The following is a 17751-nucleotide window of genomic DNA, read 5'->3' on the forward strand; positions in this document are numbered from 1 at the left end:
TGATAACACTCTCTAAGAAGTCAATTGAAGATGTCAGAGGGTGGGCTGGACTGCTTTTTTCTACTCACAGGCTTCTGGAGAGTGGAAGATGAAACTGTCAAGAACAGGTGATTCTTGGTTCTCAAGAAAGGAATAGGCGGATGGACGTATCATTTGTTTTGTTTTGTGCTTATTGTTTTCAACTTTGTTGTTCTTTCTATGATCTCGAATTAAGTTATTCACTTTTAGCTTTTCATTAGCAATAGCTACATGATATTAAAGATCAGGTCCCCCCCCCCAAAAAAAGATCAGGTCCCCGATATAGTCAATGTAAACATTTGCTTAGGGTAATAAAAAATACATAAAGAGAAAATTTTACAAATTTGAGCATAGTACAAAATTAACAAGAAATTATTTTTTGTTAAAGTATCTGTACCCAATCAAAAAACCAAATGATTGTTACTAAAATTAGACATAAAGTTGTGTATGAGAAGAATTATTTGCACTTATTTGCTGTTCATCAGTGACTATTTCTTTTGCTAAAAATCTCTACTCTCTTTTTTTCATTTTTACTGAGAATACCCAAAAACTAAGTGAATTTTTCCAAGTTAAAATAAAGCAAAATTTAAAAGGCACAAATATTTATCAAGATTAATTAATATAGATGTATTAATCATATTTTTCAGGTACTATAAGTATTATTTTGCTGGTACAAAATATTATTAAATATTGTATTGTTAAGTTAATATAATAAAAGAAAAGTTTCCTTGTTTACATGTGATCCACAATTTAGTTTTATTTTTATATACTCAAGTAGGAGAATTATCACAAAGAAGATACATACTTTATAATAAAAAAGTATATACAACTTTAAACATCTTTGTTTACTTGATTATACAAAACCATGATGATGAATGGCTAGTTGCTCTGGGCCAGTTGTGGAATAAGTGTCAAAAATCCTTTTACTTAATCATCATTGCCACCTTAGATGACAGATTCCAGTATCACTGCTTTCACCATGAAGAAGCAGACGCTTGGAGAAGGTAAATAACCTTCACTAAATATCATAGCTAGGAAGCAAGAATGGACCATACTCAAACTGTAGGCTTTGTTTCCAAAATCTTTGGGCCTAAACCATCTCCAAGATGGTTACAAATATTTGCCAGTTTTATGTTAAAAGTAAATAAGAAGAGAAAAGACTGAAGCTGATAGAGGGTTTATTTTTACCAAAAGAAAAGATTGGTTTACATAGGGGAAAAATTGAAGCTACAATCCTGAGTGTTTGAGCATACCATCAAAGTGCTGCAAGCTCATCACTGAGAAATATAGCGGTGTAATTCCGATCAGCAATTCACTCACCATTAGCTTTTGTTATCCATTTTTTTAATGAAGAAAGCAATTGTACAGAATCAAGCTCATATTAGGGATTTATTCAGAATAGGAAGTTTCATTATGAATTTTGAATTAAAATTAGATTTGGCCTAATGTTCAATATCACCAGCTCACAGCAGGGTACAATAACTGATTATAATGAAGACTTTAGTTGCCAAGTTAAATTATTTTTAATACACTTTGATTAGTAGGTTACAGAATCATCAAATATATCCATTTTGCCTAAATTTTCATCACAATATTTTTAAATGTAGGATCTAGAATTAGAAAATTATATATTTTTAAAATCCTGGTGCTTCTTCTTATTAACTAGCTTAATCTGGACATCTTGAGGCTTCAGTGTTTTCATTCACAAAACTTTCTTAACTCACAGGTGAGATTTCCATTGACTTTATAGTTGAGAAATCTTTGTCATTTAATGAACACTGATCTATCATACTTCTGGACAACTGAGTTATGCTAAAATAAAGAATCAGGACATGATATTTAAAAGTTCATGACTGTGGAAACTAGTGATATATTTCTGACTTTTTCCTGACTGAAAAATATAAAATTTAAGTTAGCTATTAACTTTGAACATAAGAAACTACTAGTATTTTCTGAAAGATAATTACACAATTAGGACTCTCAAAGAAAAAGATGTTTCTCATGCACTGAATGAATAAAACCTAGACCAATGTAGGGAACTTACTACTTAGGATACACAGTGATAATTAACAATATGCAGTTTAATTAATGATAAGAATTGAAATCCTCCATTAAAATTTTGTTCAGTAAGTATTTACTCTGCAAAATTAAGTGTCACGAATACTATTCTAGACCCTGAAGATACAGTAGTAAACAAACTGAACTTTCCCTACTGTTTTAGAGTTCATTTACATTCTATTGAAGGCACATAAATAATATACAAGTAAGCACTGAATATAATTTTGCATAATGATATATATATATATATGGCATGCTAGAGTGGAGGAAATTGGAGGGATGTGTTGTGATGTGTGATCTTACTGCTTCTTCAGACTTGGTAGTTTCAAAAGGGCAACTGAAGGACACAAACTATAAATAGATTTGAAAGATGAGCAAACGAAGGCAATAGAAAACTGGTGGACAGATCATGTCATAGGCTGACTGGATGGTGTAGAAAGTGGACCTGAATAAATAACTGAGCTTGTTAGAAGAGGGGAAGCATCTGCATGGCTGGGAACAATCAAGCAGAAGGAGTAGCTAATATGAGATGCAAGACTGGCTCTCAAGATACCTGAGAAGTCAGAGTATTTTGATTTTCTTCTAAATGTGATAGGGAATCCTTTAGAGATGTTTATGCAGAAGTATGACAAAATTTGCTGTATAATTTTTATGAAGTGATTGTATTTGTATATGTATTCTAGTCTTCATTACTACATGTTTCCAGTACTTAATGATTACATTCCTTATGGGGAGTTCGTACACGTGCATGATACATCTTCTTTTCTTCATCCCATTCCTGTCCCTTCCCTCCCCCTTCCTCAATCTCTTGGTCTCCTTTGCTTTTACCAAAGATCTAGCTCCTCATTTCTTATCTTTTAATTTGCTCCATAATAGAATTTTGAAGAGGTCAGTCTTCTGCATGTGGAATTGAATACAGGAAGGATAAGAGTCAAGGGAAGATTTTTAGAAGTTGTTGGCAGGATCTCATGAGAGATGATAGTGGCTCTGGCAGTGATAGGAACGAAGGGAAAGAGAACAAGTTCTGGATGAGATTCACACTCAGTGGGCCTTAGGTCTGCTATAGAGGGGTCTATGTGTATCTGTCCATATGTGGGAGAAATGCAGGTAGAATAATTATCCCTTGAGCAATTTGTGTATGATAGTACCATATGAAAAGATATGGAAAGTTTAGGAGATGAAGACTTTTGTGACAAAATCAGGATTTTAATTTGTCCATGTGAAATTCAAAATATTCAAGTGGCAGGACTGGTGAGTAGATTTAAGACAGAAGTTCCAGTGAGGCCATTAGGCCAGTCACATACATGTTGGGGTAATTAGCATAGAGGTAGAATTGAAAGAAGTTAACTAAGAAACTGGGCCACTCAATTTTGCATGATATTGACTATGATTTAAGAATAGAAAATTTCTGGCAAACACAGAAAGTAATGCCTCATAGGAAGAAAAGGTAAGAGATATATATTTAAAATATATATAATTTTTGCAGTTTTAATGAAGAATTGCCATGTGGGAATAAAAATGTTACATATGAATTTTCTACATAGTAACTCTCAGGAAATATTTTTAAGCTCTTAAATTGGGTTAAAACAGTAAGAAAAATGTGAAGTATTTACTTCTGTGTTGAAAATATAGCTAATTTCTAATCTAATTTTCATTGTTAATAGACTCAACTCTTACAAGGTTTGACACATTTTGTAATCAAAATAATTAATCATATTTGATCAAATATCCTCTATTGAATGAAAATTCTGTTCTATCTAAACATTACAAATACTGAAAGAGAAATAAATACTATGCTAATTAGTATGTTTTAGCCTGGCATGGTGGAGATGCCTATAATCCCTGCACTTGGGAGACTGAGGCAGAAGCATTGATGTGAGTTCAAGGCCAGCCTGAGCCACATAATAAGTTCAAGACCAGCCTGTACTACACAGTAAGACCCTGTATCAAAAAAAAAAGTTTTAGACTATTTTAAATGATTTTCTACTTCTAATAACTGCTATCTCAAATATAGTCACTTTTTCTTTTAAAAATATGTTTTATTAGTGTCTATTATGGAATATTAGGTTTCAATGTGGTATTTTTATTATGTGTATAATATATTTTGATGGTATCCATTACCCCCATTACCTTCTCTTGCCCCATCCACTCTTCCATGCCTCTTGTCTAACTCTAGTCTCCTACTTTCATGTCATCATTTTTATGTTCTACATATTAAGGAAAATAAATGATACCTGAGTTTCTGAGTCTGGCTTATTTTGCTTAAAATGATAATCTCCAGTTCTATCAATTTTTCTGTGAAAAGCATAATTAAGTTCTTCCTTATGGCTGAATCATATCCCAGTTTGTACATATGCATTTTCTTTTTCCACCCATTTTTGGATCTAAGCCAGTTCCATCTCAGCTAATTGTGGAATTTTCCAGAATAAACGTGGGTATGCAGGTATCTTATAAGCATGCTCAATGTAATTCCTTTGTTGAATACTAAAGAGAGGTATAACAATGTGTAGTGTTACATTTGGGGAACAACTTCCTTACTGATTTCCATAATGGCTTTACTAATTTACATTCTCACCAATAGTGCAAAGGTTTCTTTTTCCCCACCTCTTTGCCAGCATGTACTGACTTTTGTATTCTTGATGATAGCCATTTTGATTGGGACGAAATGGTGTTTCACCGCCCTAAAATTATTATTATTTTTTTTTTTTGTACCGGGGATCAAACTCAGGACCTTGCACTTGTGAGGCAGGTGGCAGAACCACTGAGCTAAATCCCTTCCCCTCTCACTTCCCTTTTGGTGTGCATTTTCTTAATAGCTAAATATGTTGAACATTTTTTCATATATTTATTGCCTGTTTGCACTTCTTCTTTTGAGAAGCTCTATCCAGTTCATTTGTCCACTTATTGCTTGGACTATTTAATTTTTTGATATTAATGTTTTAAAATTTATTGTACACTCTAGATATTAGTCCTCTCTCAGAGGAACAGCTGAGAAAGATTTTTTCTCACTCTGGACCTAGAAAAGCAAAAGCAATTCTAGGCAACAAAGAAAAGGTAGAAGGTATCATGATCCCTAAATTGAAATGACACTACAAAGCTACTGTCATAAAAACAGAATGGTACTGGCAAAGAAATAAACCCAAAGATCAATGGAACAGATTAGAAAGTCCGGAAACAACTCCTGACAAACTCAGCCACCTCATCATTGACAAACACTCTCACCAGAAGAAAGATAGCCTCTTCAATGAATGGTGCTGTAAAAATTGGGTTTCAATCTCCCAAAGATTAAAACTAGACCTATATCTTTCACCATGCACTAAACTAAAATTAAAATAGATCAAAGATCTAAATATTAAAACAGAAATACTAAACCTGCTAGAAGAGAGGTTAGGTAGAACTCTTGAAGACATTAGTGTAGGAAAAAACTTTATGAACAGAACCTCAGTTGCATGTGAACTAGCACAAACTGGGATATCATCTTATTAAAAAGCTTCTCCACAGCAGGAGAAACCACCAACAGCGTGAAGAGATAACTCACAATATGGGAAAAAATTTTTACCGGCTGTTCCTCAGACATAGGTCTACTATGTAGAATATATAAAGAAATTAAAAAATCAGACCTCCCAAATTTAAAGACCCAATTCAAAATTGGACATCTGAAATGAACAGACATTTCTCAGATGAAAGAGTAGAAATAGCAAATAAAAAATATGAAAAAAATGTTCGACATCACTGGTCATCTGAGAGATGGAAATGAAAACAATGCTGAGATTCCACCTCATTCCAGAAAGAAATCAACCAATAACAAATGCTGGTAGGGTTGTGGGGAAAAAGGAACCCTTCTCCATGGTTGGTGAGAGTGCAGACTGGGGCAACCACTGTGGAAATCAGTAGAGATAACTCAAAGAACTAGGATTAGAGGTCCCATTTTACCCAGCTATTCCCCTGCTGGGTATCCTCCCAAAAGAATTAAAAGCATCATATCACAGTGATATATGCACACCATGTGTATGACAGCACAGTTTGTAATAACTAAACCTTGGAAAGAGCCCAAATGTCCATCAACTGGTGACTGGATAAAGAAAATGTGGGTTTTTTATAACATGGAATACTACGGACCCATAAAGAATGATAAACTAGAGACATTTAGAGCTAAATGGATGCACATTGAGGCCATACGCTTAAGTGAAATAAATAGGACACATATGTGTAAATACGGAATAGTTTCTCTGGCGTGAGAAGCTAAAAGTGTAAGTGAGGACCAAAAATATATAATAGATAATGTAAAATAAGAAGAAAAGGTCCAAAGGGGAAGGGGAAAGGGAAATAGATTGGCGGGGGGGGGGGGGGTGTTAGGGAAGAGGAAAGAAGGGGAAGGAAAAAAATATGAGAAAAGGAAAAAATGGAAACAAAATCTGTAAATAGGGAAGGGCAGAAGGGTTGAAGGGAGGGCAGGGGAATGGGGAAAAAATAAGAACCAAGATATATCATGTGTCATGTAAAGGTACAAATTCCCATTGATGAGTGTCACCATATTGTATACCTAAAATGTACCAATAAACTTAATGAATAAAAAAGAGATTTTTTTTCTCACTCTGTGGGCTGGCTGCTTGTTCTATTGATTGTTTTCCTCAATGCACAGAAACTTTTTAGTTAGATCTAGTTGCATGTGTTGATTCTTATCATTGTTTCCTGTGCTGTTGGAGTTCTCTATTCAGACAGTCTCTGCCCATGCCTCTGGCTTCAGGTATTGCCCTTGTCTTTCCTTCAGCAGTTTCAAAGTTCAGGTCTTATGTCTAGATCTTTGATTCGTTTTGAACTGATGTTTGCCCAGGATGAAAGATTCTACTTTCAAGCTTGTACATATGGATAAACAGTTTTCCCAGCACTGTTTGTTAAAGTACCTATTTTTTCTCCAATGTATGTTTTGGCTCCTTTGTCAAGAATCAAATGGTTGTAGTTGCGTGTGTGTGTGTGTGTGTGTGTGTGTGTGTGTGTGTGTGCTCTGTTCTATTCCCTCCATCTAGGTTTGTGGTTTTGTACCAGTATCATGCTGTTTTTGTTACTACTGCTTTGGAATATAATTAGAAATTGAGCACTGAGATGCCTCCTTCCTTGTTCTTTTTCTTTAGGGTTGCTTTAGCTGTTCTGGGCCTTTTGTGCTTACATATGACTTTTAGGCCTTTTTTCTAGTTTTGTGAAGAAATTAATTGGGATCTTGATGAGGATTACATTGAATCTATTGATCATTTTTTATAATATTGCTATTTTAATTATAATGATTCTTCTGATCTGTGAACATGGAAAGTCTTCCCAACTTTTAGTGTTTTATTCAAATTTCTTTCTTCATTGTAGAATTTTTTTAATCTCTTTGGTTAGGTTGATTTCTGGGTACTTTATTTTAAGCTATTGTGAATGGAAATTTTTTCTGATTTCTTAGCTCTTTCATGACTGATGCATAGAAAAGCTGTTCATCTTTAATGTTCATTTTGTATTCTATTATCACTTTAATGGAAAAATAGAAATTATAGAAAATATATTGTTAATTATTTAGCTGCTTAATTCTTGAAAACCATTGATAATATATTGTGAATATTTTTGTTATGTAAATGTATACATCTTGAATCAATTAAATGATTTAAATAATTTTCTATTTCTTTACATCCTATTACAATAATGAAGTTGTAACCTCTAAGTATGCATTTTAATGAGTCTTAAGTAATATTTTAATGAGTCGATATTATCATGAAGCCAAGGATTCATCAAAATTGAATTTATGGATATTAGGAAAATTTCCTTGAGAATTAATTTTTTTCTTTAAAGTAGAATATAATGCATTTTTGATACACCGTTAATTATCATTCTATAAGATGAAACTAGATATTGAAATATATCATTATAATTTAATCTGTGCATATATGTATTCTTTTATCTCACTTAAAATAAGTTAGATTATTTTATATTTGCACCATATAAAGTAGCATATAAAAGAAAATAAGACCATATATCATATGGTTAGAAAAGATATTTTAGAATTCCTCTGAAGAATACTCATAGAACTTTCACATGGTGGTAATTTCTTTTCTTTTTAAAAGAAAGAATCATTTAAAATTTTTAAAATTCACATGCTTAAATGGTTTATAGACTCACAATGTATAATTTGGAAGAAAATTATTTTTTAGATAAATTATATTTTGGCTTTCATAGAGAATGTGTGAGAAGAACAGACGTGTGATATCTTTAAATTTCAACTATAGGAGAATCACTACTTGCTCCTTCCTTCATAAGCTGCTATTTATCGAGTACTCTGGGTGCTTAAAAATCATAGGTATGACAACTCAATAAGCAAGTTATATATTCTGTTTGGCCTTAAGGTGAAGCTTACCACTGGCCTCCAGATATTTTATTGAAATTAACATTCCAAGCACCACTATTCTATAACATTTGTGTTTGTATTACTATGCTACTTTTTTTTTCTATGTGACTTTTTATGAAACCATTTTTTATACTCTCTTCAGAACTCTAAATTCAGTTCAGTTGGGACAGACAGTATGATTTATAAAAACTTAATGAATATATTTTCTATTGACTTTATACACTGCTAAGTAATGTATTAATAATTAACTAATGCATCCATAGGATTTTAAATTTTTAAAGTATAAAACAAATATAGTAAAGTCCTCCTCTGTTCTCTCTCATTTTCCAGGATTTTTATTTCCTCAAAGGCACATGTTGTTATTACTTTCTTCTGTGTTCTTCCAGAAATGATTTTATGTACATGCAAGCACATTCCAGCATGTTTATTTTGTGCTTGTAATTAATTAAAACATGTAATGCATATTCCACACCCAGCACAGATGCTCATTCCTCTAAAATGCCTTCCTTTTTGAATGTGTCTCTCTTTTGTACTTTATAAAATTTTTGTTATACTTGCTCTGATATTTTATGCTTTTCTATCTGAGATTGTGGTTTCTAAGCTATATATGGTAGCTGTCCTAAATCTCTTAAGGACCCTGAAGGGAAGATCTCTGCTTGAAATATCATACACTCCTAAAATATGTTGTTATAGTTCCTTGAACCAACAAAATTGGCAATATATATTTGTTGGGTAAAAAAAGTGAAAAAATGAAAAAAAAAATGCTTCTGTTACCCAACAAAAATAATTACAACCAGAATTGGTTGAAAAGAGGTATCTATCTTATCTGGTATCAATTAAGCAAGGCAAAATTAAATGCTATATTAAAATCACTTTTTAGAAATGAATGTAGTATAACTTATTGGAAACATAGGGAAAACTTTCTATTTGTCATTAGGAACTATTGAAATATCTACTAATATTTTATAATATACATAATAATCTTTAAATACATTTGATTTAAAACTATATTACTATATATAAATCATAACACTCATAATACACATTTGTAGTAACTATCACCTTCCATTAGCAATAGCATGACAATGGGCAGTCATTATGCTAGTACAGTCTCGAGAAATCCAAACTGAATATTTGCCTACCTCTGTGTATAAATCTTTGTGATAGATTTACTAAGGTACATGGTAGAGTTTTCCTCTTTAAAAATTTCTGCAACCTCATCTTTAACCCCACAATCATAATATCCAATGTGTAATGATGTTTAGTTTTGCCTTTTACTTTTAAAGTAACTAATTTAGAGAATAAAATGTATGGTTATCCAATTTATAGGTGATATTGAAGACCTATGACTATATTTTCTCCCAGCTACTTGCCAAATTAGGAAATGAATTTTTACTGTTTGTAGACAGCTTTTCGAGTGAGTTAGGCAAAATGGTTAGTTAATATTTGAGGCATGAACATGGCCAACATTAGGGATTAAGATAATTTGTCTGTTTTGATATAGCACTAAGACATTATGAAATCCCTGGACTAGGTTAAAAAGGAAAAAAGAAAGTTTAATAGACTTCCATGTGTATCTTACATAGCAGGCTTTGGTATACTTTTGAAGAAACAGGCGGTGAGGTAGACATCTCTGTGTAGTTAGCTGGTTTCTTTCAAGACAAGAAGGAAGTGACTGTTTTTTGTCTCCAAGCGTTTTGAGAATGAAAATGTAGTCAGTATAGTTAAGTGCTCATGTTTGGAGGAAAAGAAGAGCCCAGGAAAAAAATATAGCCTGGGTCTCAGTAGGAAATTGTATTTATTCCTGGAAGTTGAGCCTGTGCTCTGTGGCTGGCTGGCCAAGGTTGGTTCCAGTGCACAACTGAGGAAGGGTAAGATATCTTTGAAACCACTGTTTACAAGAGGATTTTTTTCTGGTTTCACATAAAATATGAAATTTTGATGAAAACAGGCATAAATTTTTAAATATTTAGTCACTTTTTGGAAGAATACAGATATATTTAATTTTTGTTACAAGAAGTCTGAATTACTTATACTTTAAAAAGATATTCAATTAGTTTTCACAGAATATATATAAAGTTTGGAGGCAGATGAACTTGTCACCGGTCATATAGCATTGTACTTTCATAGGTAAAAAAATTGTCAAGTACACTGTCGTCTAATCACTGTGAATAGTGTGATGTGAGTTTTTTGAAACAATTTAAATTTGGTCTTCATGATATTTGCATTCATGAAAGTGTTTAGATACACTCCTTGCTTCCCCTTCTCCTACTTAACTGTCAAAACATGGTGATGCTTTTGAAGATTTTCGGCAGATGAGTAATGAGATTGCTGAATGTTAACTACAGTATTCAGAAATCCTTTGGTGGCAAAAGAAAAGAGGGGAACTAGGGTTCTGGGATAGAAAAGTGAGGTGATAGAGCTTTTTAATGAGCCAATTTAAAAATTAATATGCTACATTCTGGATTAGGAAACACTTCAAACTTCTTGTCATGTAGTAATCAAATCACACATATCCTGAAGAATATAAGATGTCAAACTGCAACCATTTCAGCTAAATTCATGACAGTGTAGAATAATACCAGTATTTTGTGATGTAGATATATGCAAATAGATATATGCAGATCTTCCTGTTGAATGAGTAAGATGAAACAGTCCACAGGCATGTGGGGTATGATTTTTTAAATTAAAAATTTAAATAAAGTCTAATCTAGATAAACATTGGTACATGTTCTTGTGCAAAAATGTAAAAGAAACAGAGCATGCAACTATTCACTTTTAAATTTTTAGATTATTGTGAGGTTCAAGTGAACCTTCTCAATTGGACATCTAGTAGTTACCTTTTAAAAATATGTTCTTAAAACAAGTGAAACAGCAAAAATTATCAACTAAAAGAATCCAGTTGAAGGTCCTCAGGGGCATTATAATATGTATCTCCTTCTTTCGAAGATTTGTTGAGTTTTAGGTACTGTACAAGGGAAAAAGATAAAGCAATAGTAGTTTCAAAGTAACTAGCATTCTTGACAAGGAAAGTTGACCTTGACCTTCTTCTTCTTCCAACCCTCATTTCATCAGCAGGGGTGAGATTACTTTGAGACCCTGCCAATAGGTAATAAATAACACATAAATTCCAGGACACCCTTGCACTGTAGGGTGCCCTAATGTGTAATAATCCTTAGACTATTGAGTTTATAACTCATGACATCTGGCAGTTACTTGGCATTGTAATTCATGTTGATCATGCACATCAAAATACACCATGGGAGAGAAATATTGTAGCAATAATTCCTTGATACTAGGAGAAGCTAGAATGGCAGGAAAATGCTGCTGAGACCAAGGACCCCTATGAACTGCTCAGTGCTGGAATGCTGTAAAAGCTAATGTCTTCAGATAAGAACTAACAAGGTGGGAGGAGAGTTGTAATCTATTGAAATCCAGAATAAAGCAGCACATTAATATTTACTCACTAGCACTCTTCATTTCCTTTATTCATATTGACAGATGTAGCTGTTTTGGAGTAATGAATCTTGAAGTTTGAATTTAAATATACACTTCTATACATTTTAGAGTTAAAAGTACACAAATATTCTGAATTAAAATTTTTATAAATATGTATAAATGGAAGTGTCTCCTTTTAAAAATCACTTTCTTTAGTCAAATGATGGGGACTAAATGATGGAATAACGAGGGTGGTTGAAGGAAATGAAAAATAGTGGGAAAAGAATCCATTCTACCAAACACCTGCAACAAGACTTCCGGGTGCCTAGTAGTTTGACTGGTTTGGCTGAAGACTTGTGGCTCATGGAAAAGGAAACAGATTGAAAATCTAGAAGCAGGCAGATGGTTATTTGTAATCATCCAGAAAATGCAAATCATGTAAAACTGGTGTGCTCTCTTCCTTATTATTTATTTATTTATCTAATCATATCAAATTCAGTTCTCGGGAAACTAAGGTAACATTATAAACTTGAATAATCTGGGGTGTCCCCTTGCTACCATACTGAGCAATACTATTTAATAGTGTTTGTTTTTTAAACCAAACTTTATAGTTTTAAATTTTAAAAGAAATGTATTGTATCTTCCAATTTCCATAGTTATACACATTTTTATAACCAAGACTGGACTTAGTCTTAAATGAGCAGATGCTAAAAAGCAGTTGCTTGGGAGCAAAACAGAATATTTGGGGGTTATAGAGAGAACTGCATTGCCTTCTCACATTTAATACTGGCATATCTGGATACCATCCTCTTCCTCACATACTATATTTGGGCACATTCTCTAACTTGCTTTGTCCCTTTTGATTATTGTGTGATTCTGGAGACATCAATATCACATAAACAATTTTGTGGACATGAATCTTTAGGGGAAAAAATGAGGAACTGATTAAGCATTAATTAGCTCCAATAAACAACGTCCTCTTAAGCTAGTGGATAATGGATAGGGTATGCAGATCCCTGTCAAATATCAGATGCTAAGCTTTGCCAAAAATAGGACTTCCAAGTGTTGAAGGTGTGCCAACTGCTGGCTCCTTGACTGCAAAGCAAAGGAAATGATTGCCAGAGACAGGTCTCAAGTCTGCCGTGGTCAGATGTCACCAGTTTGCAGTGCCACATGTGATCCAAGAGTTTATGAATGATCTCAACACTTGGTCCCCAAGGAGAACATATGTATTACAGAGGTTATGGATACAAATTACAGACAGTGCAATGTTTCCATGCAATTTCTAAGAATCCTTCAGCAAGTTTTAAACATTAATGGAAAACATTAAGGAAGACTTGGCACTCTCAGCAGGACTTCAAATTATACTGTGGGTGAGGACAGAGCAGGGCTAAAAAAAGGATTCAAAAAGAAAGACTTGGCTAAGAAACTGAGGGCTGGCTATTCCTCTTGTGTGAATTGTATGTTTGTGTATTTTATTCCCTGCAGAATACCAGGCTTCACAAAATGTTATGACTCAAAAATGAGCCAGTCACAGGGCATTTTTGTTTATTCAACATGCTCCAATTCATACCACTGGCTTATCTGGATCATTTACTGAGCACATTTGCTTACGGGGAGAGTCCTGGTGGAGGTGGGGGTGAGGAATTGTCAGCAGGCTGCAGGGTGCCAGAGTGTCAGTTGGCACAGCAGTAGCAGGACATCTCCCCACTGAGCCACTCCTTCCCCAGCCCCCTTCTGTGTAGAAGAAACTACTTATGACATCTTTGCCAAGTATCAGACTGAATTAGCTATTTAGCTGTTGGCTGACCTGTTCACTCTGACCATATTTTGATTGTACCAAATATACAATGACCATTCCTCCTAATGTTTACTTGATTTTTTAGTCAACAAAAAGTTCACAAAATTATAGAATTATTGCACCATAGCAGTGGAGAGCTTTCAGTTGGAAGGGAATTTACTTGAAATTCTCTTCAATATGAAGGGAAACCTAAGGAGAAAAACTAAAGATGAACTTGTCCACCCATCTCACAAAGAAACTCAGATTTCTCAAGCTCAGCCTCTAGTGTGCATACTTTCTTTCATCATTCATGGATCTCTACTGGGTTTATACAATGGCTGTTAACAATAGCCATTTAGTCTAGAATATGGCAGGATGCTTTCTTCCCAGTTAGAATCCAACTCCTCAGTGTCATGATATTTGGCTTGACACTAGTTCATTCTTCAAGTTGATTGCTGTTGCTGGTGCTGGTGGTTAGGTGAAATAGTTGAGAAAACATTGGTATAGGTGTAGAGGTGGCCATCTTTCTTTTAGTCTGTATTAACTATTTTATACTATAATTGGTACCAGTTTTGTTACACATAAGCCTACTGTTTCCTTGCAAGATTGTTTTCTGACCTTTTTGAACTCTCTGATTTTTATTTTAGAGAATATAAGTAGTCAAAACAAGTAGGTTGCCCTTTACATCCCACCAACTTATAGAAGACATTTCAAAAATAAAATACTGTGGCCTAGATTATATAATAAGAGAGGATTGCAATATTCTTCTTGAAGATTTCATGAACTTAGTCAAGCAAGGAAGAGTACTTGATTAATCTTCTGATGCCCTTCAAGATGAGAGTCCTTGGTAGATTACCTAATCTAGTTTAAAGAATGAAATTTCAGATAAATGAACCTGAAATTGACACTGAAGGATTGCTATGCTTTTGAGAAAAAGAATAAGCAAATTTAAGGAAAAAATGAGGACCTTGGAGATATTTTCAGGAAAAAAGGACATCATAAACCCATGTACAATGAAAATTAGTTGTTATTTTATATGCCTAACGTGCAGACATTGGAAAAATATCTGTGATGAGCCTGGAGATATAAACATTGACCCAATTCTAAAGAACATTTGAAATCATATTAAGGAGATAATTTTTATCCTAAGAGCCATTAAAAAGTATGAGAATTGATCTGATCATCTTTTCATTTTACTAAAATCATAATAGTCACAATGAAGTCAGGAAAAGGGAGAGATAGAAAGATATAAGAATATTCTGAACTAAGGCAGTGAGGACACAAGAATTAGAAGCACACGATGTTACATATCAGTATAGCATAATAATTGTGCATAGATAGACACACTGGCTTCAAACAGCATAATAGATAAGGTTCAGATGACCTACTACATGATTATACAATTGGACTATACTGTGTATTTGCAAATTTTAGCCTGTATTTGTGGCCAGTTATTTTAAAATAGAGATCAAAAGTATCTTCAGGTGTGCCTGCTAACTGGTCAAAAGACAAAAAAACAATTCAAGAAGCTTGAAAGCTCAGTGGTAGAGGACATTTGGATCAATTCTCATTCTTATTGAAAGCCAGCACATAATCCCATGTAAAATCTGTGTGCAAGAGTGAAAGTTCTTGTGTATCCTTGTAAGTACCATGGTTTCCTGAAAATTTGTATTAATAAACTAAAATATGTACCAGATAAGCATCTACTTGAGACTTGAGTTCAATTGTCTCATGAAAAATCCTGATGTGGCTGCATCACAAGCTCTCACAGCTTTTACACACACACACACACACACACACACACACACACATTCTGCCTGCTAGGAGCCTAGTGATGAGTGTTCTTTTAGTTGCCTTTGGTTTTCAACTGCTTCTAGTCATGCTTGTCATTATAATTCGTTTTAGATTACCTTTCTCACAGCCAATTTAGTTTGTTTAGGATAGTTTTCTTTATGCAATGATGTGCATGAATACTTTTATCAATAATGTGTTTGGGCTTTACATTTTTAATAACTTCACTAGAATGCCTTGTATACTGTGGCTCAGAAACTTCTGAAATCACTGTTGCATCTTTCAGAAGTGCAGTTCATCTTTCTTGTGCAGTTCATCTCATTATTTATTGCTAATTTATTTTAATAAAATGGAATTTCTGAGTAATGGTGTTCTCCAAGTGAACTTGAAATCCAAGAGAACTATTGATTTAGGACAGACAGGAGGGGGTTTGAGAGGAAAAAAATGTGGGGTTTTGAGGAAGGAGGAAACAAAGACTTAAGACCTCCAAATCACATGTTTTTCTTTATACAATTTGTCGCAAAACTCTGTGACAATTTGAATCCTTCTGACTTCTTGAAATGATGACCTCAGTTTCATGCTGGTGTTAGCTGGAAGCTGTCTCAAATCTGAGCCACAGATCTTCTCTATCAGGCAGCATGGAATCTTGCAAGATACCAGATGAAGACAGTCATATCAAAAAAATGAAAATCACAATGTTTTATAATCTAATCTCAGAAGAGATATTATGTCACATTATTTTTCTCCTGAAACTTTTAATTTGAGGAAAGAAGAAACATATTTTACCCCAAGACTTAGAGTAAATGAAACGGGCTCATTAAGCACAAATGAATTATCTGAGTTATACTCATACCCTAAAGAGCATATTATAAGTTGAAGAGGGTACAGTACCAATTATACCATTATCTCACCCTACTCTCCGAGTGAATAGTCTGAAAGCCTAAAATTACAGTTGATGTTAGATTTCTTGGCTTCATGTGCAAATTGGAGTCATTTTCCCTTTTTTGGTGAATGCATGAACACATGTTATATTGTTTAAGGGTAGCAGTCCTTAGAGTTTGTTATATTTTTCATCTTTTTGTTCCTCCTGTTAAAGGACCTTTTTTTTCTTTTAATTTGGATCGTTGCAAATCAGTGTAACAGTCATCTCCAAAAGATTTGCAATGGTCTTAAGTACCATTTGAGCTAAGGGTTTTTTGGCATGTCATTTTTTAGGCAACCAGTTCTGGACAAGACCCTTCAACTAGCCAGATGTGCCATTTTGGAACAGATTGAAGGTCTTCCAAAACACCATTTGTTGCCAGTAACGGATATTGAAGGAGGGGGTTCATCACCCTGTTACCATATTTTTGCACTTCTTAACGTTGCATAAACAGGCAGCTGTTCTGTATTTAGAATATAAATTAGTCACCAGCTTGCTCTCCCTGGAGAATATAACTGCAAAAGAGAACCATGGTGTTAACCCCTTCTGATCACTTGCATGAGTGTCACATTGAAATGCACACTTCTCTAAGCCAATTCAGAAGCAAATCCTCATGCATATAAATCACACCTTTCTTGCTAGTTAGACAAGGGAACCAAAAATATGCAGTTCACAATGCTGAAGTGGAACACATTTTCTTAGCACCAAAACAGTCAATTAATCAGTTTATAAGCTGAGAGTGAACAATACATGCTGAATTATTTTTTATTGCTCCTTCAGTAAGAAACAAAGTTCTCTAATCTCACAAAGGGCCATGACTTCATTAAGATGGGAAACCATGTTAAAGGATGCGTTGGAATAGAAAAGAAAAGCCCTAAAAGCCACTCAGTTTAATCTCTAGAGCTATTTTTAGGATAGAAATTTTTCTCTATTTGGAGAATGACAATTAACCTAGAGACTTTTCACAACAACAACAACAACAACAAAACAGAGTGCTGAAGTGGGTCTCATTACAGGACAGGGAAGGCAGTTGGTTTGACCTAATCCCCATTTACTTCAAATAATTTACATAACAGGCAAGCACAAGCTGCTTAATGCTGAATTCAGCCAGCACATACATGTATGTATACACACATACATGCACACATATGTACACACACAGATATACATACATACAAACTGTATGCATGTGCATACGAATGTATTTATATATAATATATATAACAAGCCATACATGCAAGTATACACAGATACATATAGATTTGTTTTACCCTATATGTGGTTCCTTTTTGCAGGAATGTCAAATAATAGGAAAAGTGAATGCAGTACAGAGTAGCAGAGATAGCTGGAAGATACATATATTACCTG

The 17751-nt window shown here is 33.9% G+C and overlaps 1 protein-coding gene across 14 annotated transcripts in view; it reads left to right on the forward strand.

Moving 5' to 3' along the window:
* The window catches only part of Robo2 (roundabout guidance receptor 2), a 1655220-nt gene that overhangs the window by 1472276 nt on the left and 165193 nt on the right, over positions 1–17751 (forward strand). The window lies entirely within an intron of this gene.

Source organism: Heterocephalus glaber, unplaced genomic scaffold (assembly GCF_053883595.1).
Source record: "Heterocephalus glaber isolate CG9 unplaced genomic scaffold, H.glaber_assembly_v1.0 deba00000122, whole genome shotgun sequence".
Classification (NCBI taxonomy): domain Eukaryota; kingdom Metazoa; phylum Chordata; class Mammalia; order Rodentia; family Bathyergidae; genus Heterocephalus; species Heterocephalus glaber.